We start from the raw sequence: 27,577 nt of genomic DNA, 5'->3' as shown, positions 1-27,577 counted from the left end.
TACCAACTGATCATCATTTAAATGCCACAGCCTGCCTGAGTATTGTTGTTGACTATTTCCATCCCTTTATTACTACAGTGTACCCATCCTCTGATGGCTACTTCCAGCAGGATAATGCACCAAGTTACAAAGCTCAAATCATCTCAAACTGATTTCTTGAACGTGACAATGAGTTCACTTTACTCAAATGGTCTCCACAGTCACCAGATCTCAATCCAATAGAGCAGCTTTGGGATTTGGTGGAAAGGGAGATTTGCATCATGGATGTGCAGCGAACAAATCTGCAGGAACTGTGTGATCCTATCATGTCTTTGAGGAATGTTTCCAACACCTTGATGAATATACAGTATGCCACAAAGAATTAAGGCAGTTCTGAAGGCAAAAGGACGTCCCACCCGGTACAAGCAAGGTGTACCTAATAAATTGGCCAGTGAGTAAGTATATATATATATATATATATATATATATATATATATATATATATATATATATATATACATATATATATATATACACTTTCCATAAAACAATACTATTTTCTTAAAAATATGTACAATAATCTCGATAACAAATTCTCTTTTAAAAAATGGTAATCCACATGTCCTCATTAAACTAATGAAATACTGGATAACACACAAATTGATGCCAACTGTTGATGATTTCATTTCTCCTTATGTTTGGAAATGTAATTTCACTCTTTAGCAGCTCATTTGATAAGTGATGTTTGGAGTTGGCGTCCAGGGGATTATGGACTATTAATCATCCATGTCAGTGTGTCAGAGACCGATCTGTAGAAGGGAAATGTCATCTGGTGGGTCTGTGTTTGTGTGTGTGTGTGTGTGTGTGTACGTGTATACTGAGCGAAAGACAAATATGGATGCCACATAACAGCAAACAAGCAGCAGATTTACATTCATGGACCAGATTTTCTTGAAAAAGTGGAAACGGATGTTAGAGCTTTAAAGTACAATAAATAAATAAAAACATTTTATACTCAATATTCCCCAGTAATTTCCAGCTCCTCTCTTTTATCTGCCTCATTATAAAATAAGCAGTTCCCTAAGTAGAAGTCTGACTCATTTTAGTTCAAAAACAGATAACTCAAAAGTGTTCCTGGAAGTCCCTAAGCAACACTTTGTGTTCTTTTTGTAGTGAAATAAATATATGGCTATAAATATAAATCCCACAGACTGATATTAAAGGAGGGATATCAAGAGACTTGGGGATGGACTCTTTTGAGGCAGTTACAGACCAAAACATCCTAGCAAACCATTTAGCAACATGCTAAAACCACTCCGAATACCTAGAACTAGAACAATCTAGCAACTGCAAAGAAAAGTAAACCACAACAGGCAAGTAACTGCAAACCCTAACATCATAGTGACAAGTTTAAAGGCCTGATCACACCAAGATGAATATTGTTATGTAAAAGTAGGAGTCGGTCAGGAAATCTAATTACATTTTCTTTTAGTCTGTCAATCGTACATTTGTGTTGGCATGGACCAGACTTTACACAGGTAGAATTTGTCATTATTATTTTTAACACTACAAAACTGGCTTTGCATACAGAGTTGAGCCACATTTTTGTCAAACCTGATGGAGTTTGGGTTCCTTGACACAGTCACCTTTGGATTGTTTAGTATAAAAGACGCTTAATATTCAGTAACATGAACTGGATGAACTGAATTTAATGGATGAGAGGACACTGTTCAAGTCAAGTCAAGTCACCTTTATTTGTATAGCGCTTTAAACAAAATACATTGCGTCAAAGCAACTGAACAACATTCATTAGGAAAACAGTCTGTCAATAATGCAAAATGATAGTTAAAGGCAGTTCATCATTAAATTTAGTTATGTCATCTCTGTTCAGTTTAAATAGTATCTGTGCATTTATTTGCAATCAAGTCAATGATATCGCTGTAGATGAAGTGTCCCCAACTAAGCAAGCCAGAGGCGACAGCGGCAAGGAACCGAAACTCCATCGGTGACAGAATAGAGAAAAAAACCTTGGGAGAAACCAGGCTCAGTTGGGGGGTCAGTTCTCCTCTGACCAGACGAAACCAGTAGTTCAATTCCAGGCTGCAGCAAAGTCAGATTGTGCAGAAGAATCACCTGTTTCCTGTGGTCTTGTCCTGGTGGTCCTCTGAGACTATTCTGCTTTTGGGCTGCTTTTTAGCTGAATCAGATTTGTTTCATGATTTATGAATTTTGCAACACCAATATGTTTATTGAACGGAACAGAATCACTTTTGACCTAGCTTGAGCTGAATACCAACATATGCCTTCTGTAGAGCTGTTTATAGCTGAATTGAACTCCGCACTGAGCTGCACCATTATTGAACTGAACTGAATCAACACTGAGGCATGTAACAACAGTATTGTCTTTTTAGAGCAGTTTTGCAGTATAATTCCAATATGTCTAATATTCTAAGAAGTCTGCATCGTTTTAGTTATTTTCCTGTTTATTACTGTGAATCTGTTCTGAATGAATCTGTATTTTTATAAAGTGCTATATAAATAAAGATGACTTGACTTTTAACATGACATGGCCTCTTAAACTTGGAATCTCAACATTCCAAGAAGTCCATCTAGTGCATGCTTACATAGATAAATGATAAAGCAGCACAGAGGAACAGAATGCATCTTGTGAAAACAGCCTTTTTCTCTATTAGTCACAAATGGTCACAATTGTGTTGTAGTCCAGAGTGACTTCATTTCATGGGATACTTGCAGTCGAGTGGTGTGTTGACTGGCTGGTGTGTGCAGAGGGCAGAGGCACTGACCTGCTGGGATGTGGGGAGTGCAGGCTGGTCAGCGGCTGCTCTGAAAAACACACTGTGATATAGCCTTTACACATGAACCTCCTGGCCTTAATGGAGCTGGAGCCAACACACACACACACTTACACACAAGTCTGCTAGTTAAGACAGAAAGATACAGTGTAAACCCATATGCATGTGTAAATACAAACAAATAAAAATATGCTCACAAACACAGACAGAGCTTCGACATTCATCCCACGACACATGCAAAGTGTGAACATGCATGCCCGCACACACACACAACAATGCCATCTGTCAGACACAAGTCCCCTCTGTGCTCTGGCTGTCGTGGATAAAACACAGTCTGCTGATTGGCTAAATCTGTTACCACCTTATTAAAAGACACAGATACCCATGATGAAACGCAAACAAATGCACAAAAAATAACTTCCTTTTTCAGAGGTAGTGACGAAACAAGAACACGTGAGGAGGAGAAGAGAGATTCAGGGAGAAACTCATGACAGACATCCACATTAAACTTTCAAACCTCTATAAACCCTTTTCAACTGAATGCCATTTCAATCTCTCGCTATCTCTCTGCATCGTCTCCTTCCGTCTGTTTCACGCGCTTCTAATCATTCATCTTCATTCAGCTTCCCAATCATTTTCTAGTTTGTGCTGTTTCCCCCAGAATGGTTGTCAATAAAGCTCTGAAATTTGACCTCTTACATCACATTGGCACACAGGCACTCAGACACGGACTGATGGGTCCCTAATGCCCTGTTTTTGAATGAACACATTATTGCTTTGTTGTAATAGTGCCAGAAAAAGTCAGAGAGAGCGGGACGTTCAAGAGTCAGACTAGGTCAGTGCCAGCAAGTGCAATAGAAAAAAAAAACCTACTCAACGCAATAATCAGTGAAACTGTAAATAGTTCAAATGAAATTACAGGTTACACTTTATTTTAAGGTGTCCTTGTTACAGTGTAATTATACGTAAGTGCTGAGTAATATTAATTAACTACATGTTCTTATTATAGGGTTAAGAGTACTTAGGGTTTGGATTAGAATTACTTTTTTTAATTCAATTATGCGTAATCAATTGTTAATATACTAGTAAGTATATGTAGCATGTGTAAAAAGGACACTTTAAAATAGGGGTTGACCGATTATTGGCGTGGCCAATTATCGGCACCGATATTAAGCATTTTTATTGTTATCGGCATCGGCCATTTTCAAAACCGATTTGCCGATAAAACCATTTTATTTTGAAATGCGCGATCTGACACTGATCCAGCCACCTCAGTCAGAGCGCACCGCTCTGTGGCCTAGACTAAGCCCCGCCCATCGTCCGTCTGATTTGTTGGGAGTCACGAGCCTGGGCAATCAATACGGCTGGCGCGGCTGGAAAATGTTCCGCTCTCACAGAAGCTGCTTCAGTGATCATCATCTAAATGACCTAAATATAATCGATTTATGATGACAAGCCCCGTTCAGTTATTATACTGTGAATTCCCGGTCAATGTCCGTCATTGCAGTGATATGCTTTAACAGATCATCATATCAGTGCTGAGATAGTCAAACCAAAACCTACTTCTCTCACCATTCGGCCAACTTAACGTTATATTGTGAATAGATTATCAACACAAATAAATTTACTCACGTCTGCCACTGTTTTTTTTTTTGTGTTGTTCACATAGCTTCACTGAACAGCGTCCGTTCCGTTAGGGCTCTTAGTCAAAAAAATTGCGCATATTTGGAGAAATATTGCTTTATTCTAACATGATTGCAAAATAATTTATCATACAGATTCAGAATTTCCATTATGCAATTTTGAAGAGCTGAAAGGGCATCAAGCGCGAGATCTGACGCCCTGACGTGACGCGAGCTCCCTATTCCTGATTTATTTATCTCAGCGGCCGCGCTCTCTCATTTGACTAATAACCCTATGCTAATAACGTAAATTGTCAATAATCTCACATTGCACGTTTCTGGATAACGCTGTCCTGTATACTTCCTAGTTTGTATCGCCGTGATAAACAGTCAAACAAACATTTAACACATTAAAAAAAAAAAAAAACACTATTACAATATGTATCTCTTACGCGCGCTCTCTATCTGTCTCTCTCTCTCGCGCGCGCTCTCTCTCTCTCGGTCTCTCTCGCGCTCTCTCTCTCTCTCTCTGTCTCTATTTTAGGCTATGTTTTAGTCATCAGAAAATAATTATGAGAGGTAAAGCTATTGCACATTTCTAACATGTAAATTATTGATGCCAATACTTCCCTTTCCCTAAACTGTTTAGCTGTAGTAAAATATCCATAGGCTTAATCGTGAAACATACTGTGGTCCCACTTTTATTAATATTAATGTTGTTATTTTGAACAGTTCTCAGAATTAAAGATGTGTTAAAATAATTTAAAGAGAGTCTTTGTCAGAGGCCTTTTTATTCTTAATTTTGACATTAAATTTCATTTTTACACTAGACACATATCGGTTCAAAATATCGGTTATCGGTCTCCTTGATCTGTAATAATCGGTATCGGCATCAGCCCTGAAAAATGCATATCGGTCGATCCCTACTTTAAAATAAAGTTGTATTACTTTATTTAATTTAATTTAATTAATTTTATTACAAAATAAATAAAAAATAACTTTTTTATTGTTATCAGTGTTGAGCACAATTGTGCTGCTTAATATTTTTTGTAAAAAAAACATGATAAATAGAAAGCTCACAAGTACAGCATTTATCTGAAAAAGAAATCTTATAACTCTATAAATGTCTTTACTTGCACTTTTGATCAATTCAATGCATCCCTAAATATTTGAATCATAGTGTACATATTAACTTGCTTACTGAATTATGGCCTTTCATTTACGTACACTGTACCTATGTCTAAAACTTAACTAAAGCTACCTAACACTGCTTTCTTGCTGCCTGGCAAGCGCTGGTATTTTTTTGGGATGTAACCAAGCATGTTGCCAGACAGTTCTGACTTTCTGAAGACTTTGGCTTTTATTTTTCTCCCACACAAGTCGGAAATTCAACAAGGCTGCCAAATTCAACAGATTTAAGTCATTTAGTGTTTGGCACCACAAGAAGTTGTTTACACATTCCCATACCATATGTTAACACTCTTCTTTGAGAATGGAAACATTTGGTAGACAAAAAAAAATAAAACAAACTAAACCCCACTGGTGTGAGAGTTTTAGTTTGATGATGATGATGATCGTGAAGGTGTGTGTGTAAGTGTGTGTGTATGTGTGTGTGAGAGGGATGGGGGCTGGAGGGAGTGAGTGACAGAGCTACCGCCAAATTTACAGCACAGTAGGAAAAACAGGAATTAAGTAAATGTCAGCACAATTACACACACCTGCACATTCACAACATCAACAAACACCTAATGGGGTTTCAAACAGGCCTCCGGGAAAACCAGAGGTCCACAGATAATTTCAACAGGATAAAAGGGAGGAAAAAACATATATTGAGTTCAATAAAAATAAAATAATAATAATAATTATTATTATTATTATTATTATTATTATTATTATTATTATTATTATTATATCGGTAACCAAACAAAAGGATTTATGAAAGAAAATTATAAAATTATAAACTAAAATATTTACATTTTTTATTTCTATTTTCTCTCTGCATTATCTGATATAAATCATCTTGGTTTCCTTTATATTAAAGCTGTTTTTGATGGACTGTTTGAATGCATTTGCTTCCTGGATCACTGGACTGAAAACTTTCCCTGAGTTTAGTGGCATAAAATGATCTGATCGCGAGCAGAGAAGCACAACTGGGTTAAAGGGTTAGAATAGAAATTGTGCTTCAGTAATGTTGCATTAACTGTTAAATTATTTTAACGCTTTAAGTGTTGTAAAATTTATTGCATAACGATGATATATATATATATATTTCTATGTTTTATTTTATATTACAAGGTGTAACATTAAAATATATTAAAGTGCACATAAACACACACAAACCTCAAGCACATACAGAGGGAGGGGTTCTAGTAGACCAATCACAGCACTTGTTGTCCACGTAGGATTGACGCGCTATTAGATTTTTGGAGAGGTGCACGTCAAGCTACGGAAAAGGGTGTGCGTCTATGCATAGGCTACGGCATAGGTTTGATGCAGAAGTATAAATTGGGCTTAATGGGACCATACAAAACTCGGCATCAGAAAGTTTGAAATCCCCCAAAAAACCTGCACACATATAGCACCTTTTGTAATACAAGTAATAAGACTGCTTTTCAAATCAAATCAAATCCCCTTTATTAGTAGGTGAAACTACAGGTTTATACCAAAAATTAAGCAATTAATTAAACAAAAGCAATTAACATGCTGAAAAAGACAACAAACCGCACGTGACAAAACACATAGCATGCTGCAAACGAAGGTGTAGAAATGGTGCGATGGGTTTCTGCAAAATGTAATGCTCACTGAAGTTGAGTGTTTTTCACAGAGAGTTAAAATGAGGATGGAAATGTATCATTTTTACAAATATTGGTTCGTTATTGGCGAAAAAACAACAACTTCTTATTCTAAACATGTAAAAATATATATAAATCTAAAACTGCATTTCAAGGCCCCTTTAACAGAGCACTTACAAACTGTCAACACTATAATTTCTTTACAAATTCCTTACAGACAGACACCATTACTGTACTGTTACCACCACACTATATTTTGTAAGGGTCACTCATTATAAGTGCAAAAGCAGTTCATATAACCTAGATGCCTTCTTTTTCTTTCTCTTGTAATGCTTGAGTTAGTTGGTTTCATGGAGATGCTGGGACTACTCATGCTAGAACAGTCCATTTAAATGTCAGTATGCTTACAGTTTGCTTGCATCTATGTGTGTGCATGCATGCACTTTTATGCGTTTTGCAGGCTGTGCAATTAAATTTGTCAGACTCTTACGACCCCAGCATGTCGGAGAGCCACAAGTATATAGTGAGCATTTCTCATCCACCCCTCCTTAACATTTTCATTGCCCACTATTCCGTCCACGTGAAATGTTTCTTAAATTCAGTCTATAACTGGCACTCCGTCTTCAATTTATTCTGACTGTGGCATGAGTAACAGTAATGTTTAACATTTATATTCAGTGTTTATGTCAGAGGAAAGGATAGACCTTTTAAAACATAGGTTCTAAACTCCGGTTGTCCTGCTATCCACCGCTGGAGAATGAATGCCGACATTATAGTTTTATAAATCAAACTGATTCTGAATGCCTGTAGCCACAAAAACACAAAACCCTACAGATTTTAGATAGCTTTTAAGTATTAAGTCTTTAAAGTTCATCCAATAAAGATGTTATCAGCTAATAACCTTTGTTTTCCCAGACCTGTATGATTTTCTTTTGTTGAACACAAAAGGAGAGGATTTAGCAGAATGTCCATGCTGCTCTTTTCTATATAATGAAATTGGATGGGTACTATAAAATATAGGAATTCACCAAAATTTCAATGCAAAAGCAGACTATAACAGACTGAAGTGTATGTTTTGTCAAAAACTATAAATAACTGCCAATGTACCAATTTATACACTATATAAATAAAAGCATACAATATTCTTGTTACATGAGAGGGAATAAATGACAGAATAATTGTCATTTTTGGGTAACTATCCATTTAAGCCTGATCTCTGCTTAATGTCTTATGATGCTGACTTTCTCTCTCCGTCTATTTCTTTCTTCACTGTCCCTCTCTTTCACTCTCTTTTTCTCTAACCGACAGGCCAAGTCTATAAGTAACAAGGCAAAAAGTCAATTTGGTTTCTTCTCAAGGGATTTTTGAGAAAAATAGAGGATAGAGAAAGGGATGGAATGGTAGAGCAGGGGTAGACAGGCTCCTAATAAACATCACAGCATGAGGTAAAACTCTTTTATCAGTATCATGTAGAAAATATCTAGGTTTTTCACAGCTGAGTAACTAAACTGAAACACAAGCCATGTTGCTTTTGTCCATCTAGATAACCTCTGGTTACAACATATTATTAAACACACATGTAAACCCACATATTTGCCAGGTCAAGAATGAGTAATAATGGTGATATTTGAGAAATTTTTACACAGGACTCCACTGTAATTCAAAGAATACTGAACTTACAGACCACATATTTATCAGCATGTGTTTTCTGAGACTGAAACTGCCATATGCTGCCAGTCAAGCTCTATGAACTCAATTAACAACCCAAGAAATTTTTAATACACATATACTGTATCATGTATTTGATTTGTCCTGATCAGCATGTAATTTTTTACAGTGCATGTATGTATATAAATGATGTGTGTGTGTGTGTGTGCTCCACAAATACTATGACGCAAAACAAAGGATGTCATCAAACTGAGATGATGCAGACCTCATCAAGCCAAACTGAGGAGTGAAGTGGCATTAACTGATAGCGTCTCTTTCCCACACAGCTGAGAGTAATTTCTTTAATGAAAGGTTGTTTGTGGTTGGCAGGTCATTTGTTATATATGGTTGATAAGGTTTTCTTATGTGGTTGTTAGGGTGTTGTGAGAGGTTGCTAGGCAGTTGCTATGTTACACATTTTCAAAAGAGACTACCTCCATATTCTGTTTTATTGAAAAAGCATCAAAACTTATGAACAAATCTAGGTTCTGTACCAAATCACATGATTTTCAAGCGTGGTTTTTTTTTTTTTTTTTTTTGGTAACGATGTTTTTGCAAGTTACAATAGAGTGTGGGGATTTTTTTTTTTTTTTTAGTTTCTTCAAGATTTTTCTAAGGCCTGAGATTTTTGTAACTAAATTGTAGAGGGGCCGAATTCAAGAAAATCTTAAGAAACAAGACATTTCTTAAATTTTCAAATTCTAAGTTTGTAAGAACATTTTAAAGTGCAATTCTCGAGTTCTCAAATGTTTTTGGGAATATAAAATATTTCTAAATCTATTCGAAAATAAGTTATTATATAATAATAGCCATTAAGAAGAACTTTTTCTTAGAAGAAAGAAGTCTTAGAAGAAGTTTTATTACTGCAGTTTTATTATTACATCCTGTACATTTCAAGTGTTTGAGAGGTGTTCTTTAAAAATATTTAATAACATTTTCTCACAAAAAATAAAATAAAATAAAACAATGTAAAAAATTAAAACAGGACAATGCAAGAGAGATGAACCAGAGTCACATCACATTTAAAGTATGTTGCTTTTGAACTCTGACTCTATCCTTTGTTTCTACCCTGCTTCACACATAACACACAACCAGTCTCACAGTTCTCACAGGGCTACAGAAGAATGAGTCAGAGAAGAGCACCTCCACTTCGTCAGTTATTCAATTTATCTCAGTATCTCACATAAACTGTACTTTCCCACTTACAGAGAAAAATACCTTAAGAGATTGTGGGATTTAGTATGACATCAACCCACAAAGCTGCATCAAGAGAGCGACACCACTTTTTAAAGATGCAAACTGCAAATGAACAATGTGCAGCTTGACAATACAATACAGCTGAGCTGAAGCAAGCAGACACTGCCGACTGTTCAGCTGGACTGAAATATCTTTTCAGCTCATCAGCTTGTCATCTTTAACATGCTGTCACTTTTTTCTTGGATCTGATTGAATAATACTGCCTATACTTTTTGTATGGGAGACGACCAGTTCCTGCACATTTTGATTGGCTGCCTGAGGAAACTAGTTTGTCTCACTTAAAGGCGCAATATGTATTTTTTTCTGCTTTAAAAATAGCAGAAATCACTATATCTATGTTATATATATATTTTTAGTTGGTTGTGCTGTCCTAACCCTAACCCATACATTTATTTATTTTTGGAGACTTTTTTTTCAAAAAGGCTTCATTGAGTAACGTTAAGTACTGCACGTTTAATAATAATAATTCCTTACATTTATATGTTTAAATATCAAAGCGAGGCACAGGTGTTTTTATATCGCTGTATTTCTGAAGGAAGACTTGCATGTTATATGCCTGATAGCAGTGTATGAGCGTACCAGCTCTGCTTCATTTACAGCTGTTACTGGGGAAACCTCTATTTCTCGCGCTTTATGTCTATGCTTTAAAACATCTCCTGTTGGCAAATAATGAATTGCATTTTCATTAAGTCCGCCTGATCCACGCAGCAAACATTTTGTTTGTTATCAAAAAATATCTACTCTACAGGGACTTGGCTGTTGTTATTGATTCTATTTGGAAGTCTACCGGAAGTTAAGTTAGGTCCACAAAAGCGCTCATGCGCAGTAACGTTTGTTTATGTTGTTGCCGTTGAAACCGTCTATATCTCTCCGTTCGAAAAGACGTGATTGTCAAAATACTAAGTTAGAATGAGTGAGGAATGATAGGGAGCGACAGAGCGCGTGTTCCAATGAACAACAACTCCCATGAGCCTTACGCTCTTTCCCGGCGTCATCAAAGTACGTCTTATGTTAGTATTTTGATTGAGTGACCCCTGGTGGCCAAAAATTCCATACTGCGTGTTTAAAGGGATACTCCACCCCAAAATGAACATTTTGTTATTAATCACTTTGTTATTAATCACATTGCTGTTGAATAAAGTCTTTATTTTTGCTTTCTTTGTGTACAAAAACTATTCTCGTCGGTTCATAATTATGGTTATGGTTGAACCACTGATGGCAGATGGACTATTTTGATGATGTCTTTCATAATTTTATGTACCTTGATAATGTAAGTTACCTGGCAGTATATGGGACAGTCACAAGCCTCCTTAAAATGTATGTTATATGATACAGCAGTTATGAAATCCTCAACACCCCAATTTTCAACAATTTCAGATCTTTTTCATCTTTTTCAGATCAATTTCAGAGTTTTCATTCATGTATAAATGAGAACTGGTACTATATGCAAACTCAAACATTTGCATTTATTCATTTGAACGACAGTAAGTAATAATACTGATATTCATTAAGTAAAGGATTCATCAAGACTGCCTCTGATTTTTCGAGTCAGAGTCTTTTTGAACGATTACAAAAGAACCAGTGTATAAAAGTATTTTGTTCATGAATTGGACAACAATGATGGCTTTTTATATCTCTGACTCACTAAAAACAACCGAAAACCAATAACTTCATAAGAATCATCTGGTTGATAATCAAACAACACTGATCATGCTGTACTGTATGTGTGCATGCAGACCACAAAGCTAACAAAGCTAAAAAATTAGTTATATCACAAGTCGTATGGACTTGACATCTCCCAGTTCTTTTTAATATCATGGAAAAGCGTACATTTGCACGGACATTTTTCCTAATAACCTATTAAAGCTGCAGTTGACGCTCTAGCGGTTAATAAACAGAACTGCTTGCGTCTTGCGGAAGAACATCGTAGCCGGAACTACTTCTCTCTGTTTATGTCTATGAAGAATCACAAAGGTACTGGGTTACTCCGCCGCGGTATCCCCGAAGCAATCTAAAATAGTACGAATATAAACACTTACTATAGGTGCACCCTAGTGATTCAGGACAGGCTAAAAACACGGTTTGGAAAATGGATTCATGGTGTACTCGCTTATTATATACATTTTTCTACATTTTGAACACAAACAAAGTTATGGACCGCAGCTCTGATTGGTTGTTTCTTAACGGGAGCGGATGAATTTCTGCAAATAGCAATAGGACCACTGGGAGGAGCCAGAGGAGCTTGATTTTTTCACAGATTATCTGTCTCATATTTTACTGTCAGGACATAATGACAGGTTTAACAAATATGTAAAAAAATATATATTTACAAAAGTTACCTACTGCAGCTTTAACTATTCCTCCTGTTATGCAAGGAAAAGTTAAAGACAACATGAGGTAGCATAAAAATCAACTGTTCTTCAGGAAGTCTCTGGGCTGAATCAGACTGAATCTGACAGTCTAATAAATTTTTTTATTTTTCAAACAAAACCCTGAAACTAAATAATCATGCCTTGTCCTCTCTCACGCTCAGTCTTTCTCTCTCCATCTCTTTTTTTAAATTGGAAACTTCGTATCATTCCCTGTCCTTTTTTTCTTCTTCTTTTTAAGGTCACTCTCTCTTGCTGTGTTTGATTGTGTATGTTTTGCGGTATGATGACAGATCAGGGCTGTGAGGCTGACAATGGAGAGTCATGTCAGTGAATTTCAAAGTAGTCATGTGTGTAAAATCACATTCATTAGCGCCCAGTGAGTCCACTGAAGTGAACTGATGGCAGTGCATGTCTGACTTCTCCAAGTTATTCCTGTCTGTTTACATTCCTTTACACACTACACACACACATCATAAATATAACCACTGGCTTGCTTAAAGGATGTACTGTATGCTCAGTGATGCTGATAAATGAAGATGAATGAAGGACACACACACACAAACATAAAAGCATTACCAATGTTCATCATTATTACAATAATATACATTATTACAAACATAAATGACCTTCACCTACTGTACCACTGCAAACATATGCTTCACTGCTCTGACATTTAAATGTCCCTACAAACGTACACCATGTACACGAACCTGGGTCACTCACATCATTGCATGTGTACTATACTCGCCTGGCCACATCTCCAACAAAACAAAATGTGATTTTTGAGATTAGCCATGCTATTTTGTCAATTACTAGGTTTCTATTTCTGTCAGCTGGGTAGCTCCGCCCACAGTGAGATCTCATTAGTTCAAAATTCTGCTCCAGCAGATTACAGTTACAGTAAAAATTGCTTAGACATTAGCCAACTCCATCAAGCTCATCAAGAGAATGCCAACAGTGTGCAAAGCAGTAACTAAAGCAAAAGGTGGTTAATTTGAAGAACCTAGAATATGACATATTTTCAATTGTTTCACACTTTTTTGTTATGTATATAATTCCACATGTGTTAATTCATAGTTTTGATGCCTTCAGTGTGAATCTAGAATTTTCATAGACATGAAAATAAAGAAAACTCTTTGAATGAGAAAGTGTGTCCAAACTTTTGGTCTGTACTGTATGTGCAAGTGTTATGACAAACTACGGCGCACTCCACTGCACTCTGAAGAAGCCAAAAACACACTGTATACTGTATAACTCCATACTGTAGTTTGGAGTGTATAGCTAATTATTTACAGTCACTACTCTAAATATATATATATTTTTAGAAGAGTTCAAATAATTTTGAATGGAGTGTTTGCTTTTGCAATATAGTTGCTTGTATGTTATGTGACTTTAGGGAGGGGGGAAATTTATTTAGTTCGATTTAGTTTCAAATCATGATTCTTGAGGACAAAAGATTTTTAAATAATCATTAATATGAAAAATATTCTTCTTTTTCCCCCCTAAATGACAGTTAAATGACTGACTCAACAAAAAAGTAACTATAGTTCTGCATCAGTATATTACATTCAATATTGATCATCCCTATTACCTTTACCAATTTCAGTAACACTTTAGATTAGGGAGCACACTCACTATTAATTAAGAGTTTCCCCCTTAATAAACTCATTCATAAGTGTTGATAAGTACTAATAAACAGCCAATATTAATATGCATTCTGTTCTTACACATTGTTTTCATCATTTTACATAAACATAAGCTAGATAGATATCTTTGAGCAATATATATAGAATTGGCAGCTAAATTATGTAATATCAAATCAGGAGCGCAATTTCCAGCCCTGTTCAGCATACAGTCAACAGGGACATAATTATTATTTGAAGAAGATCCACACTGTCCATCCCATTTCTTCGTACCCAGCACTTTTTAAACATTTAAACAATTCCATCAAAAACACTTTATAGGGTGACCGTATGCGCCGTTCATCCGGGACACGTCCTGGCAAGGATTTAAATACTGACAAATATATCCAGGTTTTTGCTGCTTGCAGGTCGATCGTTGTGTGACATGCATGAGAGCAGAGCAGATGGCTCCTTATGCTTTCAAATCGCTCTCGCATCTACTTTAGTGTCTTTTTTCTTCAAGTCAAGCAAACGAACAAACACGTGCATATATTTGCATCGCATTGATCGCTCCCTGTAGATCTCACTTTCTCACGCACAGCCCAACAATTGGTCAATTATTTCCAATACATGCATGTTATTGGTCAAACTGCTTTGGATGTTTTAGGCAATATTAAAATCCTGGCCTTCTTTCAGTGAAACAAAACTTACTGGGTTTCCCAAATTATTTTTTTTGGTTCTGCTAGGGTTCTGGGATCCCCCTGCCAGCCCTCAACGTGAACACTTCTACATCACATACATACTGATTTTGTTCCTACTCTTTCTCCTTAATCATTTCCCGTAACCTTTCACATTCCTGTCTAATAAAAGTCCAAAAAGGGTGATTCTTATTCACATCAGTGAGTTCTTGGCCTCAGCATTCAAAGCCTCACTTGTCCTTTATTCCACCTTTTCCAAATTCTCCTCCATAATTCTGAAATGAGAGACTGATGGCTGCTCAGATGGCCTCCCTAGGGCAGCAGAAGAGAACGCTGAAGGAAAAAAGTATCTGGGAACAGTGAGAGAGGTTCCTGACCGCCAGTGTCATTATGGCTCCAGAGCTCAGCTGCAGGGTCCTACAGGACTTAAATGTATTTCTCAGCTGTGATAAACAACTATACACTTCTGATTTGATACTGTGCTGAAAAGGATGATTAGTGTACGAATGTACCACCCCATAGGCATGAAGTGCACACATCTCATTTGAAGTGCACACTACAGCAGAGGGGCTTGTATGAGATCTGCCCTAAGGCAGGGGCTACGCAGAGACTAAAGTACAGGAACGGCTATCACTGTAGTCGCAGGCTCTGTGAAGATGAAGAACAATCACAATGCACAGGTCTACACACACACACAGTTACACTTATTCAATAATACACTTAAAAAAAAAAAACATTTTGCAAATAAAGATTACTGGAGTATGTTTTACTTTAAGAAATTACTAGTTCAGTATTTCTACTTCTATTTTTGTGTTTCATTCAATGTGGACATTTCTTTGTAATTATTTGTTAAATGTACTAGCCATTTCTGAGGGAAAATTATTTCAAAGTCAATCTTACACCCTTTTTTTTAAATGCTACTTATGAATGTATAATACTTAACAGGTTTTCTGAAACTGTTTTGGGTGTAGTTAGTGCTATAGATTTTATTTACTACTCTCTTTTCTTTTACTAAAGATGTTGACACACTAATTTGAAAACGTACCAAGGTTAAAAAAAAAATGTCTTGCAAGATTGGTTTATTATTCAGAGAGTCTCATTTCTGCCTTGTGCCACAGAGATGCACCAATGTGAAAAATATTCATTATTGATGATCTGATCTCTCGCTACATAGATAGATAGATAGATAGATAGATAGATAGATAGATAGATAGATAGATAGATAGATAGATAGATAGATAGATAGATAGATAGATAGATAGATAAATAGGTGCACAGCTCTTAGGTTAAAAATAAAAGATTTTAAATATGAAACATCTTTAGTTCTAAGAACATCTCTGGTCCATTTGAATCCCCAGCAGCACAGAGCCCAGAAGCCCTGTGTGTGTGTGTGTGTGTGTGCGTGTGTGTGTGTGTGTGTGTGTGTGAACATAAACATAGAGCCCACCACATGCACATTATATATGCATTTTTCATTATGAAACATATAATATCCTAGTGCTTTCAATAGCGCTGAACTGGCCACCTAATAACACTCATACTTAATGAGATTGGAAAGATTTGATTAATGCTCAATGTGTTTTGGCTGACAGATGAAGTACTGAGGAGAAAGAGTGTGACGGTCAGCCTGGTCGCTACGGATATGCAAGCAGCCTAGATATGAAGAATTTGCAGGTCTGTGGAGGTAGAAGAATCACTCTCTTACAAGACACACACACACACACACACACACACACACACACACACACACACACAGCTCTATGATTTGAATAAAATGACTGTTGATAGTGTAAATGGGAACCTAATGTAAGGGAGCAGCCAAAAGTCTCCATTAGGAAAACAACTTAGAACACGTTCAGACAGCAGCAGAGTATGGATGTCAGTCCTGTATTTATTAATTAATTAACTTTTTTATAAAAATAAAAAACAGAGTATTTTACACAAGAAATAGTGCAGAGGGCCATTCATAGAGCGCATTACAAATAATAAACAATTAAATATTTATACATTTTTAAAAAACTGAAAGTATGAAGTTCAAATGTCTTAATAAAAAATGTTAAAATACTAAATTAATTGTGTGAGGGTTATGTCTAGGGGTCAGGACATATATATATATAATTGCAGGAAACATCGAATGGAATAATAATAATAATCATCATCATCATCATCATACATTGTCTTATAATTTTTTTTTATAAACAGATTTTTATAGGATTGTTTTATATATTAATTTTGCAATAGTTACAAACATTGCTTAACAATGAGTCTAACTCTAAAACGTGTCATTATAAAATCAAAGAGTAACAGAACCTTTCCGAGGGGCTGCCAGCGCAGTTAACGCACTAGGATGCAACACTAAATTACGTCCATACTGTTGTAAAAACATAACTATTTATTTATTATGACGTGTTCTGCCTGTCCACTCGCATTTAATGCGTGTGTAATAACTTCTTCCTTTCCGCGTCCCTTTTTCCACAAGCGTAGATCTATAAAACACTTTAAAGTCTGTCTGTCTAAAATAATATCCCTCGTTCTACGTCTCAAGATTAAACGATGAGACAGAAACAGTCTCACAATCAACAGTTCACTGACGCACCTTATGGTCACTTGAGTCCGGTTCAAATTCCCCGCAGCCGTCCGTAGGATCGATTGCAGTGACATGTTGAGAATTAAACCGTTTCCCACCAGATGAAACAGTGAGAGATGAGACAATAACACACAATGACACCACTGACTTATGCTTTAATCTAAGTACTGGAAATCATCCTTGCAGTAGCCTGAGTCCAGCCCAGCGCGCGAGCCAAGCAAAGCACACATCGCGTCCAACAATTGCATGAACCTAGCTGTCATTTATGTGCACGCTCCTTACCTCGAGAGTTGCACGGCGCAGATAAACACATTACTTTAGGGGAAAACAGCCTGTTAAAAACATTAAATCCGTAACAGTGCAGGTTGCGTGGATCTCAGCGGTGGAATTTTGACGGGGTCTCGGAGTGTGAACGGAATTAAAGCCCGTTTTGCGGTGGATAGGACTCGGAGGTCCCCCTACTGCCGAGTCCTCTCACTACCGTGCGCGCTTCACCGTCTGCACACACAGTGCGGCTTGCAGCATCAGCTGTGTTGAGAAGAGAGGACGGCTGTAAACTACGGAGTGGATTCCTGCTTCAAACTACAGCGGAGCTTCAGATAGCAATCACATATGTCACTACAGAGTTTAGTTCCATCCACACCTGAACTTTTCAGCCAATCCTAGAGATTTGAGGTAGATTTTTCAGGTGTGTTTGATTAGGGATGGAGCGCAGGCAGAAATCCAGGGGGGTCGGTCAGGAGGGGGACAGGACTGAGGGTTGTCCCCCCCTAAAAATATTATTAAAAACCACGCTGTGTCTTGTAAATTAACTGTTTTATACTATACTTAACTTTGTAAGTAGAAAATTAACGCAAACTGAGCAAAAAAGTGTTAGAAATATTTTGAGTATCCCCCTCCTTGCCCTCACAGTGCTTTGGTCCAAATACCTGCTTTCCTCTTTTACATCACCTCAGTATTGCCAAGTCTGTTTTTCTTCCACGGAACTGGGCTACTTTAACACTGTTGCCGCTGGTTGAATAAGCGACCCCAATAACGTGACATGAATGCAAATTAGGAGGAACCCCGCCGAAAAACATATATTTTGCCCCCTCGAAATGCGATGGGGCTAGTTTGGGGCTAGTTTTGAGTAGCAATTGGATGGGTTTTGTTGCAAAACTCTGGCAACCCTGTATCACCTATACACACTCACACACACACAAGAGCATTGAGCGATTCAGTCAATAGTTGTGTATATTGAATGTCAAGGCTATTTTATTCACTTAAAAATCTGACGAAGTGATTAATTTCTCTTTAATTCAGATTATCCCAGTGTATTTTTCGAAGAAGTCCACTATGTTTGCAATAATATCGTTACCTGCTTGACGGATGGTAATGTAATTTATGCCCCTGGAATGGAGCTCTGCAGGACAGTGGCCTTCCAGGATCAGAGTTGCTTGTCCCTGGATGGATGTATACAGATAAACTAATGGTTGCCATGATTTTGACAAGTAGGACATATTCCTGGATCAACATCTTTTAATGATTCTATCAACATTATTGTCCAAAAATATAGACTTAACCAAATCCCTACCCCTAAACCTAACCCTACCCATAATTTATTCCTAAAATCAGCGTGATAGGAAATGATAGCTGATTAACAAGGGTGTAGATGCACCTAACCCTAACTGTAAGCCTAAAACAGATATTTCCTGAAAAGTTATATCTCAATTCTGATTGGCTGACTGGAATGTTGTTCCAGGACCAACAAGGACGTTTATGTTTGTGTTGTCATGCGTTTCATTTGAACCTATTTAATAATAATGAACTCTGTCTGGATTCCAACTAGTATAGACATATTAGACATATTTTTGTGCTAAAGGGTGTTAAGCATATCACCCTTGAACGAAAGCAGGACCCTTAGATGAAACTGCTAAATAATAGCATATTGGGGAATGTTTTTTTTTTCTTGCTGGCAATTGCTCCAGTGTGTATTTGCGTAATTCTGCAGCATTCATCAATGTAGCCAAACACAGACATATCTATTGCGTTCATGAAAGTATTACTCCCCAGACAACACTTACCCACGGACAAACTGGTCAAGCTGGATGACGCTGCAGGCAGCATAATATTCCCCATGGCATCTCCAAGCACTTTCACGTCTGTCACATGTGCTAATTGTGGACCTGCTCTCATCTGTGAAGACAATGGGACCTGCCAATTTGAGTGTTTTCTGGCAAATGCCAATCGAGTGGCATGGTTCTGGGCTATGAGCACATGTCCCAATACAGGATTTCGGACTCTCATGCCACCCTCATGGAGTCTGTTTCTGACAGTTTGGTCAGTAGCCTGCTAGAGGTCATTTCAGAGGGCTCTGGCAGTGCTCCTCCTCCTCCTCTTTGCACAAAGGAGGAGATATCAGTCCTGCTGCTGGGTTGTTGCCCTTCTATAGCCCTGTCCAGCTCTCCTTGTATAACAGCCTTTCTCCTGGTATTTCCTCCATGCTTTTGAAACTGTCCCTGGAGACACACCAAACGTCGCTGCGTCGGCACATGTGAATGTGCCATCTGGAGGAGCTGGACTATCTGTGCACAATTTGGTTACAGGTATCACCTCATGCTTCAAGTAGTGAGAAGGACCTTAACAAAACTAGAAACAAATCAGTCAGGAAGGATAAGGAGACGTTTTGTCACTTTCATTTGCACTAAAGCTTGTGAAACTGATTCATAATCACTCTTGATTCCTGGACAGATTTAGGTTTGTTACTATGCTGCAAAAATCATTTGATATCTGGGGCAATTTCTCTTTTCCATTTAGATTCCAGTTGAGGCCTATGTAGTGATAAACTGAGTATCTTCTCTGAAAGTTGACACCAAAATTTAAATTTGTTGGAAAATTTACTCACCCTCAGGCCACTCAAGATGATGAGTTTGTTTCTTCATCTGAATAAATTTGAAGAAATTAAGCATGACATCACTTGTTCAACAATGGATCCACTGCAGTGAATGGGTGCCGTCAGAATGAGAGTCCAAACAGCTGATAAAAGCATCAAAATAATCCACAAGTAACCTACATGACTCCAGTCCATCAATTAAAGTCTTCTGAAGCGAAAAGCTGCATGTTTATAATAAACAATTTTATCATCAGGATACTGATCAAATGGATTCCTGTGGATTACTTGTGGATTATTGTTTTTCATACTATCATTCTGACGACACCTATTCACTACAGAGGATTTATAGGTGTGCAAGTGATGTAACACACCATTTCTCTAGATCTGTCCTGCTCTAAAAACAGCAGTGAAAATAACAAATATGAAGCTTATAAAGCCTGACAGTGATGTACTGCAGACATCTGTTTTTTTTTTAAACTGCTAAAACTCTTTTTTATTAAATATGTTCAAAAGTATTTAAATATGCTTGTTCTCGTGTAATCAAAGCTGAAGGCAAGAATAATGTCCTTGAGCAGTGGGGTAAACAGAAAAATTAAGAGGGACTGTATAATATCTAATAGCACATATTCGACATGGTGCATTATGAACATTAGGTCTGACAGTTGACTGGCCATCCTGCTAATGAGAGGCAGCAGCTCAATCAAAGATTTTCTCCTTGGTCTGTTCTCCACCGAGACGACCATTGTGTCACTGCTGAATGTGTGCGTGCACTATATCCTCCTCATTTTGTCTGTAATTGCTTTAACAGTGTGATCAACAGATGATGAATCCATTCATCTGCCTGTCCACTTGAGGTCATTTTAATTTGACACTCTGCCACCTGTCAAACACCAGTAACTTTTAACTTTTTGAAATTAATATCTTACATCGTACAAACATCTGCACTTGAAATTAAATGAAATAATGAAATAATTCTCCAGAGTGCAGCATTCAGTCAGCGAGCAGTATTTCAGCTGGGCCCCCCTCTGGTCTAGTGCCCTGGGCATGTGCCCGGTAGGCCTGTGCGTTAATCTGTCCCTTTGATAAGATTGTGTGCAATGTTTACTTGCTGATTGGCAGTAGGATGCAGTGTGATTAAGGGAAAAAGGCAGGCTGATGGAGGAAGTGTTCTGCTTGGAAATCTTGGGTCTTGGAATTCATGGGGATTGAATTGAATAGATTTTATATTTCCCTGGCCTTAAACTGCGTCCTCTAGTGGTCGCTATTGGGAACACCTTCAGCATGTCTGAAGCAAACATCTTAATATGACAAGAACATTGGCAGATCTGTGTCCTCATTATTTGAGATCAGATGGCATGCACAGTCTTTGCGTCTTGTGTTTGGGCAAAGAACATGCAACGTCCTCAAGGGGGCAATCTGCATCCATCGTTAGCATTTTTCAATGAAAAAGTTCCACTCTCTTTTGTTTTTCTTCTTGTGGGAGGACCTGCTGCTGAGGAGAATGTACTCAAGAGGTTCTCAGGTGGACCTGGCTGATGAGCTAAAAAAGGGACTTTCTGTTTCTTTGCCATTCAAACCCCTTCAAGGTGTATCCAGTTTGAATAGCAGGGCGTACACACAAGCTGTACACACAGTTGCACTGCACACCATGGCGGTGCTCCAAGCTTACCAGGCTGACCTGCTGAAAGACCTGGATAAGTGTCAGGGTCTTTCCCCTGCTGAGGTGGCCGAGCTGCGTTGCACCACAGATCTCATTCTCCACACTCCACAAACATACCACTAGTTCTATGCCTTTCTGTTAGGCTGCTCTTTTGTTTGAGCTTGGCAGGGCTTTCCTCATTCTAGTGGGTTGCCTATGAGCATGCCGCTCACAGGATGAGTGTCTTGAGTCTCCCTCTCATTTCTGAGAGTAGAGTCTCTCACTCCCTGAAGCTCAGTGAGGCAGCCATACCTGGTTGTTAGGCCAACTTTTGCCTCCCTAATAGGCTCCTCTTATGGTCGAGCTTGGCTGTTGTCCCCTCATATTGGTGGGTTGGCTATGAGCATGTTGCTCCCAGATTGGGTGTCTGAGTTCTCCTCTCTTTTCTGAGGGTCAAGCCCTCTGTTCGCTGGAGATCCATGAGGCGACCATACCAGGTGGATTAAGCATGCTGAGTGGCCTCCCGGATGACCGTCTTGGTGTTTGAGCCTTGCATTGCTCCCATTATTACAGGGTCACTTTGAGCATGCTGCTCCCTGGCTTGATGGGTCACCTTGAGCGCATTAGTCTCAATAGTTCTGTTATGTGCAAAGTTGAGTATGTGAGTCCTCTTACTCAGAGTTCAACAATTCACTACCTAGAGCTCCATAGTGTAGTCATACTAGGTTGTTAGGCCTCTTCATGGTCTCTATAACGGCCCTGATTGCTTTATAAAATTCATATTTATGGTAAGCGCACATGCTAAACATCCTGTTCTTCAGACAAAGATGCGGATGACATGTTCTCTCTGTGCCCTTTTACTTTGTAGTCACGCTGACAGTGACACCTGTCTGCTGCCAATGTTATTGTAGTGTTTAGATGTTTGCTTCAGACACTGATCACACTAAAGGTGTTCCCCATACCGACTGCTAGAGGACGCAGTGTCTCGTTCCCTTCTCAGGTAATCATGGTTACATGCGTAACATGAGACATTCTTTATTGCAGCTTTTACTCCAGTTCCATGATCCCTGGTTGATTTGCTGAAATTATTAGTTTTAGAAATGATAACAATAATAGGTTCACTCCTTAATGCTTAGGCTGAAACCTTAATGTTAGGATGATGACTTAAATAGATTTAAACTTTGATAAAGTAAATCCAAGACAGCTTCGAATTGTACTCTTTTTTTTTTTTTCTTTTTTTTTGAGAGAGAAAAAAAAACTGAAAGGGGAATTATGAGTAGATCAGTGTGTAATATTACCTGCTATTAATAATAGGCCATAATTTGTGTTCCACCTTATAAGATCTTTACACTTAAAGGAATAGTTCACCTAAAAATGAAAATTATGTAATTTACATTACCTTAATTTACTCCGTCAAGTTGTTCTAAACCAATATGAATTTCTTTCTTCTGCTGAACACAAAGGAAGAATTTGGGCAACAAAACAGCTGCTGGCTTCCTTGACTTCCATAGTTATGTAAATGCTTTTAAAAAATTTTGGGTGAACTATCCCTTTAGCACAATTTTGTGGACCACTCTATTGGTTTAGACTTTCATTTTAATAGACCTTCCTGCATTTGTATCAGGGACAGTCAGGCTCAGAATATGAATCCAGATAGTTAACCACTTAACATCTGAGTAACAGTGCTTGTGAACTTTTACACTAGAACAAAGAGTAACAAATCCATCTCTGCAACGAAGCAAAAATTTAAATTCCACGAAATTCAGAAGGTAAGGAAACAGAGTAACATAAAAACTTGGATTCACATATGTTGAAGAGGCAATAAAATGAGTAATAAAACAAAATACAACCAAACTTGCCAAGATAAATAAAGGAAAATAATGATTTCTAGTGGCTGTTATGTTTAAACTCAACAACAAAAAGGTCCTCCTTAAAACATCAGTAAATGTTGGAAATGAATCAGACATTATAACAGCAAATATTCATAGTGTATACAATTGTTAGTTTTATATCTAAATATGTACAATAACAATAATGTGTTTTATGTATATTAATTTATATTATCCAATGTATACAGGTGCTGGTCATATAATTAGAATATCATCAAAAAGTTGATTTATTCCACTAATTCCATTCAAAATGAGAAACTTGGTTATTATATTCATTCATTACACACAGACTGATATATTTCAAATGTTGATTTCTTTTAATTTTGATAGTTATAACTGACAACTAATGAAAATCCCAAATTCAGTATCTCAGAAAATTAAAATATTGTGAAAAGGTTCAATATTGAAGACACCTAGTGCCACACTCTAATCAGCTAATTGACTCAAAACACATGCAGAGGCCTTTAAATGGTCTCTCAGTCTAGTTCTGTAGGCTACACTATCACGGGGAAGACTGCTGACTTGACAGTTGTCCAAAAGACGACCATTGACACCTTGCACAAGGAGGGCATGACACAAAACGTCATAGCAAAAGATGCTGGCTGTTCACAGAGCTCTGTTTCCAAGCACATTAATAGAGAGGTGAAGGGAAGGAGAAGATGTGGTAGAAAAAAGTGACAGTGGCATATAAAGGGTTAAATATGATTGATCCTAGGTTAAAGCCTAAAGCGATTTACTATATTCGGCTAAAACCTTACCGCTCTGTGTTACCGCACCCTGGAGAGGATTGTGAAACAAAACCCATTCAAAAATGTGGGGGAGATTCACAAAGAGTGGACTGCAGCTGGAGTCAGTGCTTCAAGAACCACTACGCACAGACGTATGCAAGACATGGGTTTCAGCTGTTGCATTCCTTGTGTTAAGCCACTTTTGAACAACAGACAAAAAGGACTAGACTGCTGCTGAGTGGTCCAAAGTTAAGTTCTCTGATTAAAGTACATTTTACATTTCCTTTGGAAATCAGGATCCCAGAGTCTGGAGGAAGAGGGGAGAGGCACACAATCCACGTTGCTTGATGGTTTGGGGTGCCATGTCATCTGCTGGTGTTGGTCCACTGTGTTTTCTGCAGTCCAAGGTCAATGTAGCCCTATACCAGGAAATTTTAGATCACTTTATGCTTCCTGCTGCTGACCAACTTTATGGAGATGCAGATTTCTACAGGATTTGGCACCTGCACACAGTGCCAAAGCTACCAGTGCATGGTTTAAGGACCATGGTATCCCTGTTCTTAATTGACCAGCAAACTCGCCTGACCTTAACCCCATAGAAAATCTATGGGGTATTGTGAAGAGGAAGATGTGATATGCCAGACCCAACAATGCAGAAGTGCTGAAGGCCACTATCAGAGCAACCTATGCTCTCATAACATCTGAGCAGTGCCACAGACTGATCAACTCCATGCCGCATTGCTGCAGTAATTCAGGCAAAAGGTATTGAGTACGGTACATGCTCATACTTTTCATGTTCATACTTTTCAGTTGGCCAAGATTTCTAAAAATACTTTCTTTGTATTGGTCTTAAGTAATATTCTTATTTTCTGAGATACTGAATTTGGGATTTTCCTTAGTTGTCAGTTATAATCATCAAAATTACAAGAATTAAACATTTGAAATATATCAGTCTGTGTGTAGTGAATGAATATAATATACAAGTCTCACTTTTTGAATGGAATCAGTGAAATAAATCTACTTTTGGTAACACTTTAGAATAAGGTTCCATTAGTTAATGTTAGTTAATGTATTAATTAACATGAACAAACAATGAATAATACATTTATTACTGTATTTATTCATCTTCGTTAATGTTAGTTAATGAAAATACAGTTATTCATTGTTAGTTCATGGTAATTCACAGTGCATTAACTAATGTTAACAAGCACAACTTTTGATTTAAATAATGCATTAGTAAATGTTGAAATTAACATGAACTAAGACGTATAAATGCTGTAGAAGGATTGTTCTTGCTTAGTTCATGTTAACGAAAGTAGTTAACTAACATTAACTAATGGAACCTTATTCTAAAGTGTTACCCTACTTTTTGATGATATTCTAATTATATGACCAGCATCTGTATTATAATTTGAATTATAGCATTTATTTACAAGTGCTTAAACATAACTCGTAAATTGCTAAATTTATATTATAAAACTTTACTACAGAAACTTGATATTTAATCCACCAGTTATGTGAAAGTGTATTAAGGCTGCTTTAGCTCTAGTACTAAATGTAAAGGATAAGAACATTACCTTTTTTAATAATTTACAGAATGGATTGTAAAGTGATATTTAACTATGTAAAATAACCACAGTGTAATCTTCCAATCAGTACCCTATGAGATCTCTTAAAATTAATCTTAAGAGTTAATCTACATTTCTTTCACCAAGTCAGAGTCAAACTGCCACACTTGGTCAGTGTGCAAACTCTGAGGCACTCCATGCTGGCCCACATAATCTTCGAATAAACACTTAGCAATGGTCAATTGGTTGGTTAATGATTGCTTAATCACAATGTTGTTCCAGGGTCAACAAAGATCGTCCCAGGAACATCTCCCACTTGGTAAAATCAGGTTCTGCGGTCATTGTGATCAGTGATTAGTGATTGCATAGAGGTTGAGATATTTTGTAAACTAGTTCATTACTGCAAGAACATAATGGTTCCCTTTCTGATTAACAGGCAACTCTGTTAGATCAGCAGTAATTTTCTCAAAAGGAATGCTTGCAATTATGTGTTGCATTGGTGCATGCTGATGAGGCATTGGTGGTCTCCTTGATTCACAGGCTTGACTAGACATGTGGGGCCAAAAACATCTCAGTAGAGCACTCTGCAATGTCTTTTGTGCACTGAAATGTCCAGAAGGCGAATTACCAAGAAAATTCTATAACACTTTTGGATGCAGCGCAGGTGGAACTACAAACTGCAAGATCTGATCACCTGGTGGGGGTCTAACTTTACGGCAGAGAACAGAATCCACAAAAGTAAGCCTTGGAAACTCATTCCAGAAATGTCTCCACTCGCTAGCAGTTCCTTTCAGCACTGTATATGTAGGTCTCTTCTTGCTTGATACCCATTTAGCAAAAACACTTAGGACAGGATCGGCTCTCTGAGCCTGCTGTATATCTTCACTACCCATACCCAGACATACAAACATGTCGTTCCAAACCCATGAGACCTCCAGTTCGGTTTCACACTGAATCACACATGCACAGTATCATCAGCTCCTCGGTTCTTGAATCGGACGCATCTGACAGAAACGGTTTCTTGAATCAATGTTTTGTTCGCTATCTGGCTCGGCTCTGTGTTCATCTTCAGTTCTCTCTTCACAGCAGTTCAGTCAGTGTACTGTTTGAGTAAATGAATTACTCCGGGATATTGGTTTGTTTGAACTCAGAGGGCGTGTCAGCCACATTAAAAAAGTTAACAGCTTTAGTCATTTGTGGATTAATGCTTATTGCAGATGCGAACCATTTTAAACGATTCAGTTTAAAGCGCAGAAAATCCAGAAAATGTCAGAAGAAGCTGGCTTTACAGAAGTAGAATACGGTTCGGTCTCCTCAGTTTGGGTTAACTAGCCCAATCGCATTACTAGTGGGGTTTTCTGGTAAAAATTACATTCCGAGGGGTAAAATACAAATTTTTTGCAATGCCCAATCAGTCCCTCCAACTGTATCC

The 27,577-nt window shown here is 37.6% G+C and overlaps 1 protein-coding gene across 6 annotated transcripts in view; it reads right to left on the bottom strand.

The window, feature by feature from the left end:
• Positions 1-17,966, bottom strand: part of LOC127946194 (disks large-associated protein 1) — a 121,401-nt gene extending 103,435 nt beyond the window's left edge. For 5 of the 6 annotated variants that reach the window (XM_052542583.1, XM_052542589.1, XM_052542588.1 and 2 more), the window contains exon 1: positions 17,732-17,966. The gene's annotated coding sequence lies outside the window, so the exon portion shown is untranslated. Of the gene's footprint in view, positions 1-17,458; positions 17,575-17,731 lie in introns of those variants that run through there. The other variant, XM_052542585.1, reaches the window with a different exon arrangement.
• Positions 17,967-27,577: the final 9,611 nt, after the last annotated feature.

This window comes from Carassius gibelio, chromosome A24 (genome assembly GCF_023724105.1).
Source record: "Carassius gibelio isolate Cgi1373 ecotype wild population from Czech Republic chromosome A24, carGib1.2-hapl.c, whole genome shotgun sequence".
NCBI classification, from domain to species: Eukaryota; Metazoa; Chordata; class Actinopteri; order Cypriniformes; family Cyprinidae; genus Carassius; species Carassius gibelio.
Note: the sequence above shows the minus strand (reverse complement) of the source record. Positions and strands in the feature narration are given on the sequence as shown.